General features: G+C 42.2%; 1 protein-coding gene across 1 annotated transcript in view; it reads left to right on the top strand.

Moving 5' to 3' along the window:
- The first annotated feature begins 310 nt into the window (after nt 1–310).
- Nucleotides 311–17,679, top strand: part of zmp:0000001168 (signal-induced proliferation-associated 1-like protein 2) — a 58,576-nt gene continuing 41,207 nt past the window's right edge. Inside the window, exon 1 of the mRNA XM_036143209.1 lies at nt 311–659. The gene's annotated coding sequence lies outside the window, so the exon portion shown is untranslated. The remainder of the gene's footprint in view (nt 660–17,679) is intronic.

The following is a 17,679-nucleotide window of genomic DNA, read 5'->3' as shown; positions in this document are numbered from 1 at the left end:
AATATCAGTAAGTGAACAGAAGCAGCTATTTCCACATATTGCATCAGCACGTTCCTTTTTTTTTTTTTTTTTTTTTCTTCATGTGGTGTCGTTGTTTAAAGCATATGGAGCATGTGCTTCTGCAAATGTTTAAATTGATCCTTTTGCACATCGGTGTCAGCTCTCCTCTCTGTCTGCCTCTGCCCTAGCCTCTCTGACAAGGAGACGAGGAAGAGGAGGGACAGAGAGAGAGAGAAAGAGAGAAAGAGGGAGGGAGGAGGAAGAGTGGGGCCGGCTTTACTGTGATGTGAATGGAAGAGAAGCAGCGGAGAGGGGAGAGACAGAGAGGGAGGGAGGGAGCAAATCAACCTGCCTCCTCTTGACTTCAGCAAACAGCACAGAGGAGTGCGCCTATTAGGCGCTGGGAAGCGTGCGCAGCGAGCTGTTTTCTGTTGGGCTTTTTTTTTTTCTGTGTGTGTGTCTTCTTGGTTCAGAGGAAGCGCACAGCCCCGGGGAGGAGGAACCGCCTCGGCAAGAGAAACGAGCGGCCTCACCGCGAAGATAGATAGCAGAGAAAGAAGGAGAGAGAGAAAATGCTGTCATGGGGAGAGAAGGGGAGGGAGTCGACAGAGAGGAACAGGATGAAGCAAGCCGGGGTCGAGCAGGACTGAAACGTGGAGGTAAGGCTCGTCTTTTCCGCGCTGCCGGCCCGCCTGCGTCCTCTTTGTGCCGCGAGGATGAATCTGCACGGACGGCTCCTCTGTATCGGCACGCGCGTGCTCCTGCAGGCTCCCCATCCATTCAGAGACAATGTAGGGGATATGAAATAACGGCTTGGCATCCTCCTTCTCCTCCTCCCCCCCCCCCTCCCTCCCTCTCTCTGCCTCATGTCCTTTGTGTTTCTGTCACCTCCGTCTTAAAAAAAATAAATAATAATAATAATAAAAAAACGTGCTTTACCCAATTAAGAAATTCATCTAACCCAAGATTCACACACGACATTGGAATATTAAAAAGCGGCTCCACAACCTTTGTCGCATTTCATCCCAGGCCTCCTCTCCTCTCCTCCCCTTCCAACACTGTTACCCCCCCCCACCCCGCATCTTCCTTCATCATCTACCCCTCCACACACACACACAAACACACTGTCATCCATCCCGTCTCCCTCCATTGTGTGCCCTCTAACCAGGCGATTGTCTTAAAAACAGTGTTGTGACATTGTCAAGAAGGCGCCGCAAAAAAAAAAAAAAAAAAAAAAAAACCTTGAGCGCTTCTGGCTGCAGGACTCAGGGATGAGGGGCAAGGTGGAGGGAGGAGGGGAGAAGATGGATGGATGGACACAGAGGGAGGGAGGGTTTGGGGGGGGGGACTTGGAGAATGAGAAATGCAGTAGCTAATAACAAAGAAAGAGCATCCATATGATTCCTATTTTTCAAACCCTGCTCCATCAGTCTGCGGCATGCTGGGATTCGCCGAGATAAACTGGATGCTTTGCCACACACAGGCGACGAGGGAGAAGAGAGAGACAGGCAACCTGGACCAGGGTGTTGTTTTCAAGGTGGCGGGGGGAAAATGGGGGAGTCGGGGCTCCTCGTCCCTGACTGATTTAAACACGGGGCTGATGGGCGTCAGGGATTCAGGGCCCTGCGAAAAAAAGAAAAGAAAAGCTGAGCGGCAGGGAAGACGAGCAGCAGTGGCAGCTTATGTAAGCCCGTGCACTCAGAGGACGGGCCATTTAATTTGCGTTGAGCATCATGACTCCTCATCCAGCCTGGTGTTCACTGTGGTATGTGGTCGGTGTCAACATGTTGAGGGGGGGGGTAAAAACGCAGCTTGGGCCGGCAGGACAGGCAGGATATATATATATTTTTTTATTGACCTGAAGTAGAAAAATCCACCTTGTCGTTCTCCTCCTGCAGATGCTCGTCGCGTTCATCAGGGCAAATAAGTCTCCCGGCATAAAGTGCACGATGGTGCCCGCGGAACAAAGCCTGACCTTTAAATTCGCGGCTGTTGACGGTTTTATTACCGCCTTCCGCTTTTATATCAAATTTAAAAACGAGAGAAATTGTAAATACATTCATACCCCCTGAATTAAAATAAAAAAAAAAATCTTTTTTCCACATTTTGTTGTGTTACAACCCACAAGACTCAAGGTATGTCACTGGAGGTTAATGTGACAGACCGACGCAGCTTGGAACATCCCACAATGCACTGTTCAGTCTGTCATCCACAATATGATGCAACTGCAACCCTTTCACAGACATGGCTGCCCCTCCTAAACCGACAGGCCGGCCGAGGAGAGCATTAATTTAGGGAAGCAGTCGACAGATCCGTGGCGACTCTGGAGGAGCTGCAGAGATCTACAGCTTAGAAGAGTCTATAGCGCAGCTATTGGTTACGCACTCCACGTGTTTCGCCTCTGTGAAAAAGCGGCAAAAGACTCAGGTTTGAATTTCCCCCACGAGCAACAAACACGTGGGAGGAGCTGTTCCAACGTCTAACCTTTGGCCTGCATCCAATATGCTCTTATGTGAGGGAAAATAATCACCTTAAACACGAGATTTGCACATGAAAATATGAGCGTGGCAGTATCATGCTGGGGGGATTGCTTTTCTACAGCAGGGACAGGGAGGCTAGTCAGAGTTGATGGGAAGATGGAGAATCCTGGAGGAGACGCCGTCCATCCAGTCCCCGCAGCATCTCGTTCTCTTTAACTACAGAGAAAGATAACGCTAAGGTTCTGTCTCAGAGGGGATGAAAACAAATGCACGCAACACCTTTCAGCTTGTTATCCTACATATTTTTTTGAAAACCATTCATCCTTTTTTTTATTTTCTTCCACTTTAGCGTTGCTGTATCACATAAAATCCTACTAAAATGAATTGAAATTTCCGTTTATAAGGTGACAAACTGAATGCTTGCAGTTCTCCCCTGGAAAAGGGGTTTTAAAAGTCAAGGCAATGGAAATTGACTCCGCTTATTCTAATGGGGCAATTAGGATAAATTGGTTTTCATTATTTTCTTTAATCTAATCAACTCAGCCAATTATGTTTAGCCTGCTCGGAGAGTTAAAGCATTTTGCGATAGTGAAGAGGATAGGTAAGAGTTGTTGGAATTAGGAAGGCAAATAACCCTTTTGATTTATGATGAAGAAAATATTAATTACCTGTAGATCTTGTTTCTTTTCATGTTTTGGCGCTTGCTTTGGAAGAATAGAGAGGGAAAAACTAGTCTCACCTTTAAACATCATGGGTTTTGTCTCTCTTTTTTTGTTTTCTTCCTGTAATCTGAAGTCTGACGGAGACATTTGACAGTCGGCCCTGTTTAAAAATGGAAAGATTGCGTAAAAATGCATTGTGACTTCTGCTATTTTGTGAAACTCTTTAAAATCTCAAAATGCAACCTTTTCTTTTTTGGGTTCAGTTTGCCAACCTGTAATTTAAGAGATCTGGTCTTTACATGGTTCTATAATTATTTAAAACGAACCTCTTAAGACACAATGAAAGAGTGAAGCCAGGAGCTCTTTATCAAATGCAGTTTACTTATTATTCATTGGAAAATGCTCTATAAACCCTGAAGTTTTGGCAATTTTCCGCTCTCGAGTCTGCAGGTGTATCGAGTAAAGGAAGAAAATACCAAGGGCATGGCTTTCTCTAAGCTGTACCCTTAGATAAATAACTATTGCTGCTCCTCAACCTGAGAAAGGTTTATAAGGTCCTTTCTTAAAGGTGTAAATCCACCATGCCTTCTCACACATATAGATTAAACGCAAACAACTTCTCCAAAATACAGTAACTTAATAACTAAATACTACAAGTTATTAACACTTCGGTCAATAAGATATTTAACTAGACTAGGAACATTCAACTAAACTACTAAATGAAGATGAAAAGAATAGAGAAAATGTATAAATTATGGGGGGGGGGGGCTACCAATATCATAATGTAACTAGTAGAAAATTAACTAATATTTACTATTTCAAGGCATTGTTGATAGTGCATTCTAACTCTTTTTCCCTTCTGTCTGCTCCAAACTTTGGATTCTTCAGTTTTCTTTCTAAGAACAGATTCTAGATAATAATACCATGGAACCCTAATATTTAATAAATCATTAAGTCATGTTTTCAATATATCTTAAAAGCCTCAATTTGTTACTCAATAAAGCAAGAAAATAGCAGAATGTATTTAAAATTTGAATCAAATATATGGTAAACTCATGCAAAAAATATTAAATAAATGTAATTAATTTTTTGGTTCATGTGCTAAAAGTACATCATGAAAATATTTAAATTGCTGTGTCGCGTTAAAGAAAAACACTGATATGATCGGTTATCTTACACATCAACTTAGCTGCAGACCAGTCGCTATTACTGTTGTAGCATTAATACTGAATGACCATGAAGTAAAAATAATGTATGAAACAATTGTTAAACATACATGAAACATATCATTTCTATATTTTATTTATTTAAAATAAATATAGCTTAGGTTATTATTTTATTTAGATTTCCCACATATAGAAATTAATTGCGAGACTTTTTAAATTACCGAATTGCGGCTCTTTTGCCTTTCCGTACCTGCCCGGTCGTCCAAGTCGTTTGTGTTTTAAGCTTCTGCTTCTGTGACATGTTTAGATTTGCACTCCAAATGCCACTAGCTGGACCTTCTTTTAGCGTTTCAGGTTAATTTTACCCACAGCCGCTCACTTCCAGTCACAGTGATGAGGACACGCCTGGTAGGACCGTCGGTCTAGAGCAAGATACAGAACAGTGCAGCCATTAACGTTTCCCAGCCTTCAAACATTACCTATCGGACCTGTTCTAGTTACAACTTTCCACTGGCGAAGACACACAACAGGTCTGCTGACAGAAACTGCTGAGTCTGTTAGCGCAATTAGAGGACACAGAGATGAGAGGGCCAGCTGCTAGGCTGCACCTGTGGTTTGAGGCGTGTCCCTCAGGTGACAGTAACTGTTCTGACCCAGAACGGAGGGAAAACTCAAGGGCCCGGTATAGTGCCCCCCTGTTAGCCACTGTGGTGATATCATAGTTTTGGATATGTAGCTATGTAACTGTCTAAGAACTACCACTGATAGATCTTCAAACAGCCAGATAACAATGCAAAGTAGAAGGAAAAATAAAAATTTTCAGAATGCTTCTAAAAAACAACTGATTCTTAATGTTGTGTTAACACAGTCATCCCAGGGACTGACTGAATGGAGTGATGGACTACCAGGACGGTGACTTATTGACTCACGGTTTGGCGGACGGATGATGTCACAAGCAAAGTTTGCGGCCCAGCTTAACAGCAAAGAAAACAGCGGCTACGCCACTATTTAGCAAACCCTCTAAGTCCCACGCGTACCTTTCGAGTGCCATTAATGCAGCAATTAATGTGTGTATGAGTGCTGGCAGTGTGCTAGGGAACGGAGCTGGGCGCTAAACGCTGCATTACTGATGGCGGCCTGGCCAGCCTTAAGCAACCATAGGCAGGATGTTCTCGGATGTCCAGTATCCGTAGGGCTAACATCACAGTTTTAGAAAGAAACAGAAGCATTTGGGTTTGTTTGAAAGGATTTCCAAAAGAAAGCCTCTTCTCACTGAGAATAATATGGCAGCAATGCTTGAGTTAGCAAAATCTGACCTGAATGATCAATTATTCTTCAGGAACAGTGTCTCTTTTTTGGATGGATGGTTCTAAAGTAGAGCTGCTTGGCCATAGAAAACCAAACACCTAATGCCAGCTGTTAAACATGGTGGTAGAGCAATGGTGATTTGGGGTTATTCTGCAGCAGCAGGCGCTTTGGTTGACCTTTCAGCCGCTGAGTACATCATCCCGCATCCCTTTAAGTGTGTAAGGTTTCTATCTTTTCCCTGGCATTAGTGGCGTGTGGGGATGTTCATGATTGTTCTGATGTTTTTCCATTTCTGCTTTGTTTTTCGGATACACCATACATGTGAGATTTAAATAAATGTAGGAGCCTTGTTTTAGAACCTTGTAAATACCAGATTGTTTGTTTCAATGAAGTCCAAAACACGATAATTATACATGGTTTCCAATCGATCAATCAACAAATCAATCAATCACTCAATCACTTACTCTTTATTTCTAGAGCACAGTGTTGTAAATGGCTATGGCTACCAAGGAACCCTGTCTATGATAGGGAAACACTGGCAATATGATAAAAGTAAAGAATAAAAGGCAAAGTAAAAGTTAGAAAACATAAAAAACTTAAAGACATCCTAATACTTTATATCATAACTTGGTAGTAACAACTAAGACCAATAAAAATAAAGAAATGGAATAAATGAACAAGGAAGCATCTTCTTACACCTTAAATACCTAGAGATGAAGGATAAGATATGAAACTTTTAATACCTAAAGATAAATAAATCAGTTAAAAAATATTAGGGTTTTAGGCAAGGCAGGGCAAATTTATTTGTATAGCACATTTCAGTACGAAGACAATGCAAATTGCTTTACACGATTAAAACATAGGACAATCAAACAGAATAAAAGCTAGTTGGAATAAAATGTAGAAGCAAAATAAAACAAAAGCAAATATTATTAAAAACAGTGTAACTAATGATGTTTCAGTCATATCATGCTTTTAGGCCCATACTTTTCCATACATCCTGAGGAAAAGATTGGCCCTGGAAACTTTGCCTTTGACCCATTATACGGACTTCTCTGCTTCCAGACCCTCTTATTTCAATTTTTATTTTATTTTTTAAAGGTCCTCTGCGAGGTCGACCAACCCAATGAAAGGTTTCACACTAATTGGACGGATTTTACTAGCTAATGTGTCTTTTTTTTTTGTTTAGGATGTTTGTTTGTTTTTAATATAATGTTAAATTCAAAATGTGGGTCAGAACAGATTCCACCAGCCAAATTTGTCTTTACTGGAACAAGAACAATTTAAACCTAACAAGTCTGATGTTTTTAGCTCGTTTTGACATATTTTAACAGTCCTGTAATCTCGTGCTCCCTCTGGTCCTGGCCACTGCATCCGTACGCCCGCATAAATTCACTAAACTCACACTGAGGTCGTATGGGTGCCGGAATTGAAATCTTGATCTCATTTTATCAGGTTGGTACAAACGACAAACCTCTGACATATGACCTGCAGGCTGGTTTCACTTTGCACTGCACATAACTATCCATCCAGGATTTATATATCGGGCAGTTACCAGGCAGATTTAGCTTCAGACTGAGTCAGCATTATATCATGCCGGGTTTTTTAGGAGCTTTTTTTTTTTGCATGGCTGCTCCCTGCCAGGCTCCCTGTGGGGGCTCACAGTGAGGAAGCCAGTTTGACAGGCTGAGTCTCACCCTCACAGGATGGCAGAATACCACCGGCATGAGCTGCTGGGTGGATCATCTCAGCCCGTTCTCTACGCTGTTACCTGTCCCCACTACTCTGCTGTCTGCTCAGCGGCACGTTGTGGTCCCTTCGTAATTATCCAGTGTCGTTTCCCCCCCACTAGGTAATATGCAGCAGAACGAAAAGCGGTGCAGGTGAAGGAGCTGCGTCAGCTAGAGTTTTTAAAGAGATGAAGTATGATAGATGTGTGCTCAGCAGCCCTTTTTTATTATTTGAGGGGGGCCTTCCTCGGTGCCTGCAGACTTACTGCTGTGTTTTTGAAAAGAACCATCTTAAAGGCCTTTTCTGTTAAAATGTCGCTCAGGGTTTTTACAGTCCAGCGTTGTCTGCACAAGACGGTTTTATTAGACTTTTCTAACTTGCACAACGGAACAGCGGGTATTAATTTCTCTTTGGAGAAAAAAAAAAAAAATCAACCCTTCTAGCCTGAAATCAGAAATGAGAAGACAAATCGGTCGCATAACTATTGCTCTAAGTGACGTTATTATGGCCATTTCAGCTAATAAAATACAGACCCTAACAAAGGTGTTCATAGCCCTTGAACTTTCTGACATTTTGTCACGTCACAACCACAAACCGCAGTGTTTTTTTTATCAGTATTTTTAAAATCATGTACAGTTTTTACGTTTTTTTGTTTGCAAATGTGGTAAAAACATAACCTGACCCTTGCCATCTGGGACCTCTCCATAGGAATTGCCTTTATTGAAGGCTGGGCCTTATCAAAAATCCTTGCATATGATTGGATAAGCCACTTGTCTGTCATCTTTATCGACGTGCTATTTCAACCACTCACACAGAAGCTAACCCGTGACGCTGTGAGAGAAAACAAAACTTTTTTTTTTTTTTAAATGTGTTTGCGGCTCTAGAGGCACGCGAGCGCCGCGGGTCGGAGTCGATCCCGGGCCGACCGCGTTGAGGACTAAAGGCCTCCTAACATGGTTCGTGCTAACCGCTAACAGCTCCTCCACGGGCGCGCCCCGGAAAACAAAACTTGCCAAATCCGGTCGGGAGAAGGGCGAAAACATGGTTTCCACCAACAAAAGCCTTCAGAGCCGTTCTCTGATGTTCTTTTAATGAAACAATATTAGGTAGATTGGACAACACGGAAGAAATAGCAGCATCAATGTTAACGCTTGCTTCCTCGATGCGAGCCGCCATTGTTGTCTGAATCAAAACAGTCTCACGTCACGGTCGCGTCTCCACTACGTCACATCTATGAAACTCCAGCCCTGCGTCCTGATTGGCCAGACAATAAAATTGGCTGGAGAAATCACTCTCTATGGGAGAGGTCCCAGATGGATGTAAGTGGAGCTAGGCGGAGCGATATCAATCTGGCTAGGGTCAGGTTAACGTTATTATGGCCATTTCATTTAATAAAATACAGACCCATACAAAGGTGTTCATAGCCCTTGAAATTTGTGACATTTTGTCACGTCACAACCGCAAACCACAGTGTTTTTTATCAGGATTTTTGAAATCATGTACAGTTTTTACCATTTTTTGTTCGCAAAAGTGGTAAAAACAACGGTAAAACAATAAAATAATAAATTAAAAGCTTCTCTGTCCCAGCTGAAGAAAAACATCCCCAAGTCATTATGCTCCCACCACCATGTGTCATCGTAGGGGTTGTTTCAGAGTAATAGGTAGCGCGGTTTCCTTCCTGTCACATACCGTTTTGCATGTAGACCTTATTCTGATCTGAGCAGGTCACCTTCGTCTCCCCAACAGGTTTTTCTTTGTCTGGTTGTTTGTAATGTGACAAATTGTTTTTTTTAAAAATACATTTAAGAAAACGTAAAACCTTTCGGAATAGAAACTGCTCAGGTAGTCCAGTTCGACGCCGTAGTCTCTAATTCTGTTAAAGTTGTTGTCATGTGAAAAATTCATGTGAGAAACTGCTGCCAACCAAAAATCCATCTGACTCATTGCGTCCCTCGGCATTTCAGGAATACGTCGACGCTGCCCCTAATCGTGACGCCCAGTCATGTCGTACACGCGTTAAACCATTTTGCAGTGCAGCGTTCTCTTTCTCATTGTTCCCCCTGCCGTTACTGAAGAACTGCGCTCGAGGGGATTCAGAGATACTGAAAGCAAACCGGTTACCAACCACTCATCCCAGCGCCACGTCACTCTATCGTATTGCGTGGTTGATGAAGATTTAAAAAAAAAAAAAAAAGGCAGAAGGCATCCCATTTTGATCGCAGTTTAAAAATAGCCTCACAGACAGAGCCTGCTATTCCGGGAGAGATATGCGAAATATGAAAGATTCCTCGCCGCGTTTGTTTCACGCTGAAGAGCCCCTTTTGTTCGGTCACAACTGCGGAGGAGGAACTTGCTCCCTCCACTGTTTCATTTGTACGTAAAAAGACTCTCCTAATAAAGAAGTGAGAGCAGTTAGAGACGGTACACGTTTCTTCGCCAGCCATTGACGGAGACCAAATGGTGACCACAGTCAGGAAACTAACAGCAGAGATGTAATCTTGGTGACATTGAAGGGGGGGGGGGGGGGGGGGGGGGTCTTGTTTTTGCTTTAGAATTTGAGCTCTGTCTCACTTCCCCTATCTTTAGTCATTCCTATTAACAACACTAATAGGCGAGTTCCAGTCAAAGAAGCTCATAAACGTCATGCAGGTATTGTTTCCTCCTTCTTTTCCAGTGCATGCACAGCTACCTTAGTGTGACACAAGTGCAGAAAACCGCAGAACTACCAAACGTGCTCCTTGTATGTACGTTCCATCACAGCAAGGCAGCGCAAAGTCAGCCGTCATCTGCGTCACCGGTTAACAGAGCGATGCTTTTTTTTTTTTTTTTTTTTTTTAAATCTAGGTCAAAAGGTGCAAAGATGTTGATACAAATGACACAAACCACCAGGGCTAGGAGAAGTAAGCTGCTGCAATTGCCTCCCCGCATGTATTTGTGACATAAACCCATTAAAACAGTTTCTAGAGCGAATCGTTTCCTTCGATGCAGGTGAGTAACTTTTTGTCTTTATTTTGTCAGCATCAGAATTAAGGTGCAGATTTTGGCAAACTTGCTTCATTTCCAATTGCCTCTCCAACTTGCATTACCTCCATAGCTAGAATGGAGCGCAAAAAAAGAAAAGCAATAATTTCCTTCCCACGCTGTAAAAGCAGAACAAACAACCCAGAGTGTTGCCTGTGCCACCAAAGCCCGCAGGGGACGTCAGTCCGTTTCTCCAAATAATGAGAGCCATTTGAGCCCGTTGACTTTATAATGGACGTAGATGGAAGCAAATGTAGCTTGTAAGTTAAATGGCGGCCATTATGGAGGGACCCCTCTTAGCTGACACCTTAAGTCATGATCAACACTCGTTTAAGTTAAGCGACGACAGCGTTTGGTTGAGCTTGCTGGTAAACGAAGGACATTTGGGTAAAAGGGGGAGACGAGTTGGCTGTGCCGCTGTTTCGTTAAACACTCGGCTACATTTCAGTCCACGGAAGGGACTTTGAGGAAGCGGAGGAGGTCAACCCCTCTTCCTCTGAAAGTAGACAAGGTGGATTCAAAACGCTTCGGTGTGCAGTGTTGAGCAATCTCTTCCTGGTTTGCACGGATGATGGCGGAGCAACGGGGAGCTATTGAGCTCCACATAACAGGCGCAGTCATGAAGCTGGAGGGTCACAAACGCCGACTAACGCTCGTGCATGCAGAGGGTGGCTGCAGCGTGACAGCTGCTCTTCCTGTCTCTGTGGGGAGAGCGCGCCACAGATATAAGGCTCGGACGAGTCAACAGACCCACACAATACCGCTCTGTTCAGCTACGCTCACGCCTTGAACCCCTGTGCCTGTTCTGCCGCGCTCTCCCATCAGCCCACAAGGTGTATTTTCAGATGCACAGGAAATAGCAGCAAATGCCGTGTCAGACAATAGCTCGAGTTTGTTTGGTCCTTTATGAGCAGCGCACGCAGTAGGTCGGGCGAAGAAACAGTAGCTGAGGAATAATGACTAATTGTTTGAAGAGGAAGTTACATTCTAATAAATACAATGCTATAGACGGCAACGCTTTCCAAACGTTGCCGTTGGAGGCTGAACGATTTGCCCGTTCGGTGCGAAACAGCTCAAGCTCAGACAGATTGGGTGGAGAGCATCTCTGATGAGCTCCTCAATTGAATTTAGGTCTAGACTTTGACTAGGTTATTCTAGCACATTAACACGATTTGATCTTAATAATTTAATTGTATTAATGGCTCTAGGTTTAGAGTCGTTGGTCAGTTTCAAGTCTTTTGCACCCTCCAATAGGATTGAGTGTACTATCTTTTTCTCTATTTACTTTAATTTAGACCAGGTAATCTCATTGCGGCTGGTGGTCTCATTTAAAGGAGAGAAACCCGTAACACAAACATAAGACTTTTTCCCATCAGCTCTGACCAGCTTCCTTGTCTCTGCTGAATAAGGCATCCTCTAGACATCATCCCAACACTGATTGGATGGTGTGTTCAGGGTTATGTGCAGTGTTTATTTTCTGCCTATTGTAGAGTTTTGCAATGTAGATCTAAAAATTAAGTTTTGGGTCTAATTTGACTAGAATTCAGATTTTTATGCGTCATTAATCATTTTCCTTGCGTTTCTCAGTCATGTACTACCCTGCGTGCATGAAATCCGAAAGAAAACACCTTGAAGGTTGTTGTCGGTACGTGACAAAGCTTAAAAGGTATGAATCGTTCAGCCAAGCCGTCTATGTACTTCTATGACTGCAGACTGTCTGACTTGCTAGCCTAACTGTCTCTTTCCGAAAAGACACACAAAAGAAGAAGTGAACCCACAGCAGACGGAGCCAGTGTCACACGACCAGTGACCTTTACATAGACAGGTTTTACTGTAACACGCAAGATCCTCCTGAGACCTCCAGCGCAGACTTAGATATAAATCATAACAAATCAACTCAATCCAGCTCATGAATTATTAATCTCACAGTAACCCTCGCCCTCTTTCGTCCAGCCATATGAATAATACATTAGTCAGAAGTCTTAATGTCAGGTTATACTTAGGGGCCAAACAGTAGTCAGGACCTCCTCATACAGTACAACAATCACTGCAGACTACTTGTTTATGACAACAATACTAGAGTAAGAGAGCTTAAAAGAAAATTAAACATTTAAAAATGTGTTCTATTTGAGGGGAATGGTAAACTGCTGCATTTTTAATTAGTGCTATAGAATAGTGGTCCTCATCCCTGGTCCTCAAAGCCTACTCTCCTGCATTTTAGATGTTTTCTACTTTAATACCTCTGTTTCACAATGATGCATCATTAACAGACTTGCTGCAGAAGTAATTCAATCTGTTGAATCGGGTGAGTAATTCTAAAGTATGTAGACCCTGAGGACCAGGGCTGGAAGCTGATTGTTTTCATCCATCTATCCTAACATAAGGGGAGGCTACAGGTTCATGGTGGGAAACCTAGATATTCCAAACAACAGTCTCCATTCTTGGAGGATTTTTCAAAAGTTTTCCCAGGCCAAATGGGTTATGTAGTCTCTTCAGAAAGTTCTGGGCCTGCCCCAGGGACTCCTTTCTCTCATTTCTGAGGGACAAGCCTGTATAACCTCCAAAAAGTCAGGGAACGTTCTGATCAGCTGACTAAACCACCTCGGCTTCTTACACTTTAATGTAGAGAAGCAGGAGTTTCTGTGTGGCCCAGTCACACTATTGCTTATCTGCCTTGGTATCTATATCACAATAATAGCAGCCTTAATGAAGTCATGTTCCAGGATGGTGTTTCTATGCTTCTGATACTAACACGTTCTCTGGCATGAGCATTGCAACTTAGAGATAACATGTGATTCACACATAAGCGATACTGCTACTTAAAAGTCGCAACAGTGACCTAATCATTTTACCTAATTTCATGATCGGCTGTGCATAGCCACAATGCAGCGTTCAAGCTGCACTAATAAAGATTCACTCACCTCGTCATACTAATTGCTTGAAGTGGCTCGTATAGGAGAGCAGCTTGACCTATTTACTGAAAAACTCGGCAAAGCCCTACCTGACCATTGGGCTAGACTGTGCATGAAGCATTGGACTTTCATCCTAAATGGTCGAGCTATCAGTCAGAGTGGGGGGTGGGGGCGGGGGGGGGGGACTAAGTTGGTGACGTCATGCAAAAGCTACTGTGTCCTAATGCAGACACAAAATGCAAACTTTACCTCCTTCATCCCAACACACAATGATACACATGCTTTACTGATGTGACAGGGCTGGATGTTTCACAAAGTGTTCTTCAATTTCTCTTACACAATGGCTGCATGATTTTAAGAAACCCAACTGCTAAATTGTTTTTGAATCTTGCACATTACCCAGATGTCCTTCACTACTGGCTTCCTTTTTTTCCCCAAAATTTCCCCACCATTCCCCCTGAGCCTTAGGATCTTGGTTGCTGAGGTCAGCTTTATGTGTGCACATTAAAGACATGGCAAGTCCAAGCAAGTGGTAAAATACCTCATTGGCAAGAAAGGTTTGAAAGCATATTTGAACAAATATTGTTCTCATTGTAAATAATGAAATCACAACGACCATTACAAATTGTATTCGTCTCTAATTTAGGCCAAGCTAAAATTTGTTTTTAGGAAGGTGACGAGATATGAGATAGTGACACCATTTTAAACTTGAACCATGCCACCCTGTAGAGGAAGCTCATTTCAGCCACTTGTTCAATGGATCTTGTTCTTTGGATTCTAATTTAAATCTGATGGCCATAAAATAGGATCTGAAAGTAGATGGAGAAGTACATCAAGGCGTTCTCCAATTATAGCAGTAGCCAAAGCCCCAATCTGTCTGTGTTCATCTTCATCTCTGTCCTACTATTACTTGTGAACCAGACACCAAGTTACTTGAACCCCTCCACTCGAGGCAGAAACTGACTTTGAGGGAGCAGACCCCCTCTTCTCAGTTGAGAACCATGATGTTAGATTTAGAAGAGCTGACTTTTATCCCAACCACTTCACATTCATCTGACACCCTTCTATCTATAACGACACCTTGAGATCCTATTGAGATCCTATCGAGATGCTATCGAGATGCTATCGATCAATGGCATAAATGCAGCCCTGGTGGAATCCAACCTGCTCTAGGAACAAGCTTGACTTTGTTCTAAGAATGTGGATGTGACTTTTGCTTTGGATGCACAAGACCTAAATAGCCTTAATAGTAATTCAGGTACCACATTCTCCTGCAGAAACCCTTACAAACTAGCCCACATGCAGGTGGTTCTTTGTCAGAAGTTTGTTGCATGAAGGATTATCACTAACAAGACGAACCGCACCACTGGTCTTTCTGAGATTCTCCAATGTCTTCTGTTGTGTTCCTCACTTTTGACAGCCAGATAGTGAGTTGAGCATCCTTTGCCAGGGATTACGTGTCTGCGGGGATCAATAGCTCAAACTGGCGTTTTGCAAAACAGCTTGAATTAAAAAGAGAGAGACAAACCACTTGACAAAAAAGAAGCGAGTGCAGCACTTAAGAGCTTCTGGATTTGGCCCAGTTAGCTGTCCACAATGTGTTGGTGCTGGGAAGGGAGGGAAGTGTTTCAGCAGGGAAGATGGACGATGCCATGAGAAAATGTTGGGCATTAGAGTGAACTCATTTTCTGAATCTCATCCAGCCACATTAATACACATTTACTCCCCTAAAAGCATTTCATCTGCTGCAGTTTAGTGTCACACACTCAGATGCAGAGCAGGAACGCAACCTGATCTCAGATGTTGCAGGGTTGTGTGCGATCAATAACTGAGGCCGGCATTAAATTTCCCAAAAAATCAATCATTGTTAGGAGTTGATTCAGACCTTGTGGTTAAGGCAGCTTTTAACTATGATGATAGACAGTGACACAAGAGCCGCTGACCTCTTCAGAGGACTTTCGTAGGTTTTAGTTGGAATTTAAAACAGAAGTAATGGCCGTGTTACCACATGTCGATGTTACAAGCGCTTGCTGATTACAGCGTGTGCAGGACACTGGTGTTCCTCAACTCAACATAAGGTCAACCCAATGTGACATAACTAAACTGTCATTGGGGCGTGGAGGTGCGTAGTGGAAGTACTGCGTAGGGCTCATGTACGGAGGCCTAGACACAGCCGTCCCTGGTTCGGGTTCCGGTCTGCGTACCCTTCTCTCTCAACCCAATTTCCTGACAGCTTACTTTCAAATAGTGCCACAAAAAAAAAAAGAACTAAACTGTCAGTCCATAAAACTAAAACTTGCATTACGTTTCACATCTCCATTAGCATCTTCCTATTATTTTGTCAACTAAAACAAATCCACCAGTGGTAAATTTAATTATCGGGCATGATAGAGAGAGACAGAATCTAAGAAAATATGCTTGTTCACGCTCCTGCGTGGGCTCCTGAAGTTGTGGAAGTATTGTGCGGAGAGGATGACGACATCCATCCTTTCAGGGTTCAAAAGTCACTCATCTCTTCCTGTTTTACAGGACGCAGACTTGCATGAGCAGGCACAGAAGAAGTCAAACGGCCATGACTTCCCCTAAACGATGCATGTTCGACTCTCCTCTCCTATGACATCCGCCTGTGTCCGTTTTTACACCAGAGCCTCATTAACCTTGTCTGAGGCTTAATATGGAAGCGGGGCTTGCTGTCATCAGCTAACAACGGTCAGCGATGGCCTTCAGCATGAATAAAGAGCAAAAAGAACAAAGGGGGTGGCATTTGTTTTGGGGTTATAATGGAAAGAGGCATGATCAAACAAAAGATCTCCACATGTGGGTAAAATAGATTTGAGTTTTGGAAATGGCACCAAATCCCCCTACAGTACTTTGTGAAAGTGTTGTTAATCTTTGACCTTTTTCACATGTTGTCCTGTCAAAATCACAAACTTGAATAGATTTTATGTGAATGACCAGTGAAGATCTGAAACTATGCTGTACCCTTGCGTCTAGCCCCTGTGAGTGAAGTTGCTGCCATGTTTCTTGGTATATGTCTCTACCGGCTTTGCAAATCTATAGATTGAATAGTTTCAGCATTCCTGTTTGGAAAATTACTCAAAGTCAGAGTAATACTTGAGCTCTCTCAAAATGTATTGTTAGATTTACATTTCACTGTGATGGACTGGCGACCGGTCCAGGGTGTTCCCCCGCCTCCTGCCCAGAGACCACTGGAGAAAGGCTTTACAATGCTTTTTTTTATTTTCAGATGATGGACTGAACAGTGCTTTGTGAGATGTTGTAAAGGGCAGAGTCTAGCCCTGTTAGCATGAGTGGAGCTGGCTGTTGCCTCCCCTGTGGTATTCAATCTTGGACAGCATTAACTGCATGGCAGGGTCATTAGTCCTGGAGGAAAAAAAACAACAACTAAATAACTGCACTGTTTATTGTTTGAAATTAATCAAAATCTACATCTACTACAAAGCTGAGACCATTTATGATGAAACGTTCATACAATACTGTGAGGTACAATTGTCCCTGTACCTAAAATAATGTTTATTGTATGGTCGGCTTTTTAAATTTATCAATAGCACAAAGCCCTATCCCACAAGCCCCACAAGAAACATATATATATATATATATATATATATATATATATATATATATATATATATATATATATATATATATATATTATATATATATATATATATAATATATATATATATCTATATATATGTATATATATATATATCTATATATATATTATATAGTATATATATATAATATATATATATATATATATATATATTGTATATATATCTGTCTATATCTCTCCTATATCATATATATATATATATATATATATATATATGTGTGTCTGTGTGTGTGTGTCTGTGTGTGTCTGTGTGTGGGTGGTAGGCAACAATTAGCGTATAATTATTTCTTGAGAAATACAAATCCATAACCTGCTAGTTGATAAAGCTTTTAGTGGATAATGTCTGCTCAGGCCATGTTAGGGGATGGGGACAATTTATTAGGAAAATATGGGTTGTAATGCTCAAAGACTGAAATGTTTCCTGATCTAAGCCATTATCTTGACATAGTGTTAAATCACTGCATCAACAATAGGTTTATCAATAGATAAAGGAAGAGAAGAACAAAGTACGTAAAATGGGAAGAAAAAGTTCTGAAGAGAATCCACCTTCAACCCCAGCATTGTAATATAACTTATATGTTCTTTGGATTGTGATCAGTATACAATCAATACAGAGAGCGGGTATTAGGTGTCCTGTCATAAAAGCATAATGCCAACTCCATTGTTCTTTTGAATTTCTGTAAGTATATCTTACATGTCTGGGTGTTTCCAATTAAAAAGTAAGGTGAGATTATGCAGTGTAGTGTGACTAAAAAACAACAC

This window comes from Fundulus heteroclitus, chromosome 11 (assembly GCF_011125445.2).
Source record: "Fundulus heteroclitus isolate FHET01 chromosome 11, MU-UCD_Fhet_4.1, whole genome shotgun sequence".
In the NCBI taxonomy this organism is placed as follows: Eukaryota; Metazoa; Chordata; class Actinopteri; order Cyprinodontiformes; family Fundulidae; genus Fundulus; species Fundulus heteroclitus.
This window is presented reverse-complemented; position numbering and strand designations above follow the sequence as displayed.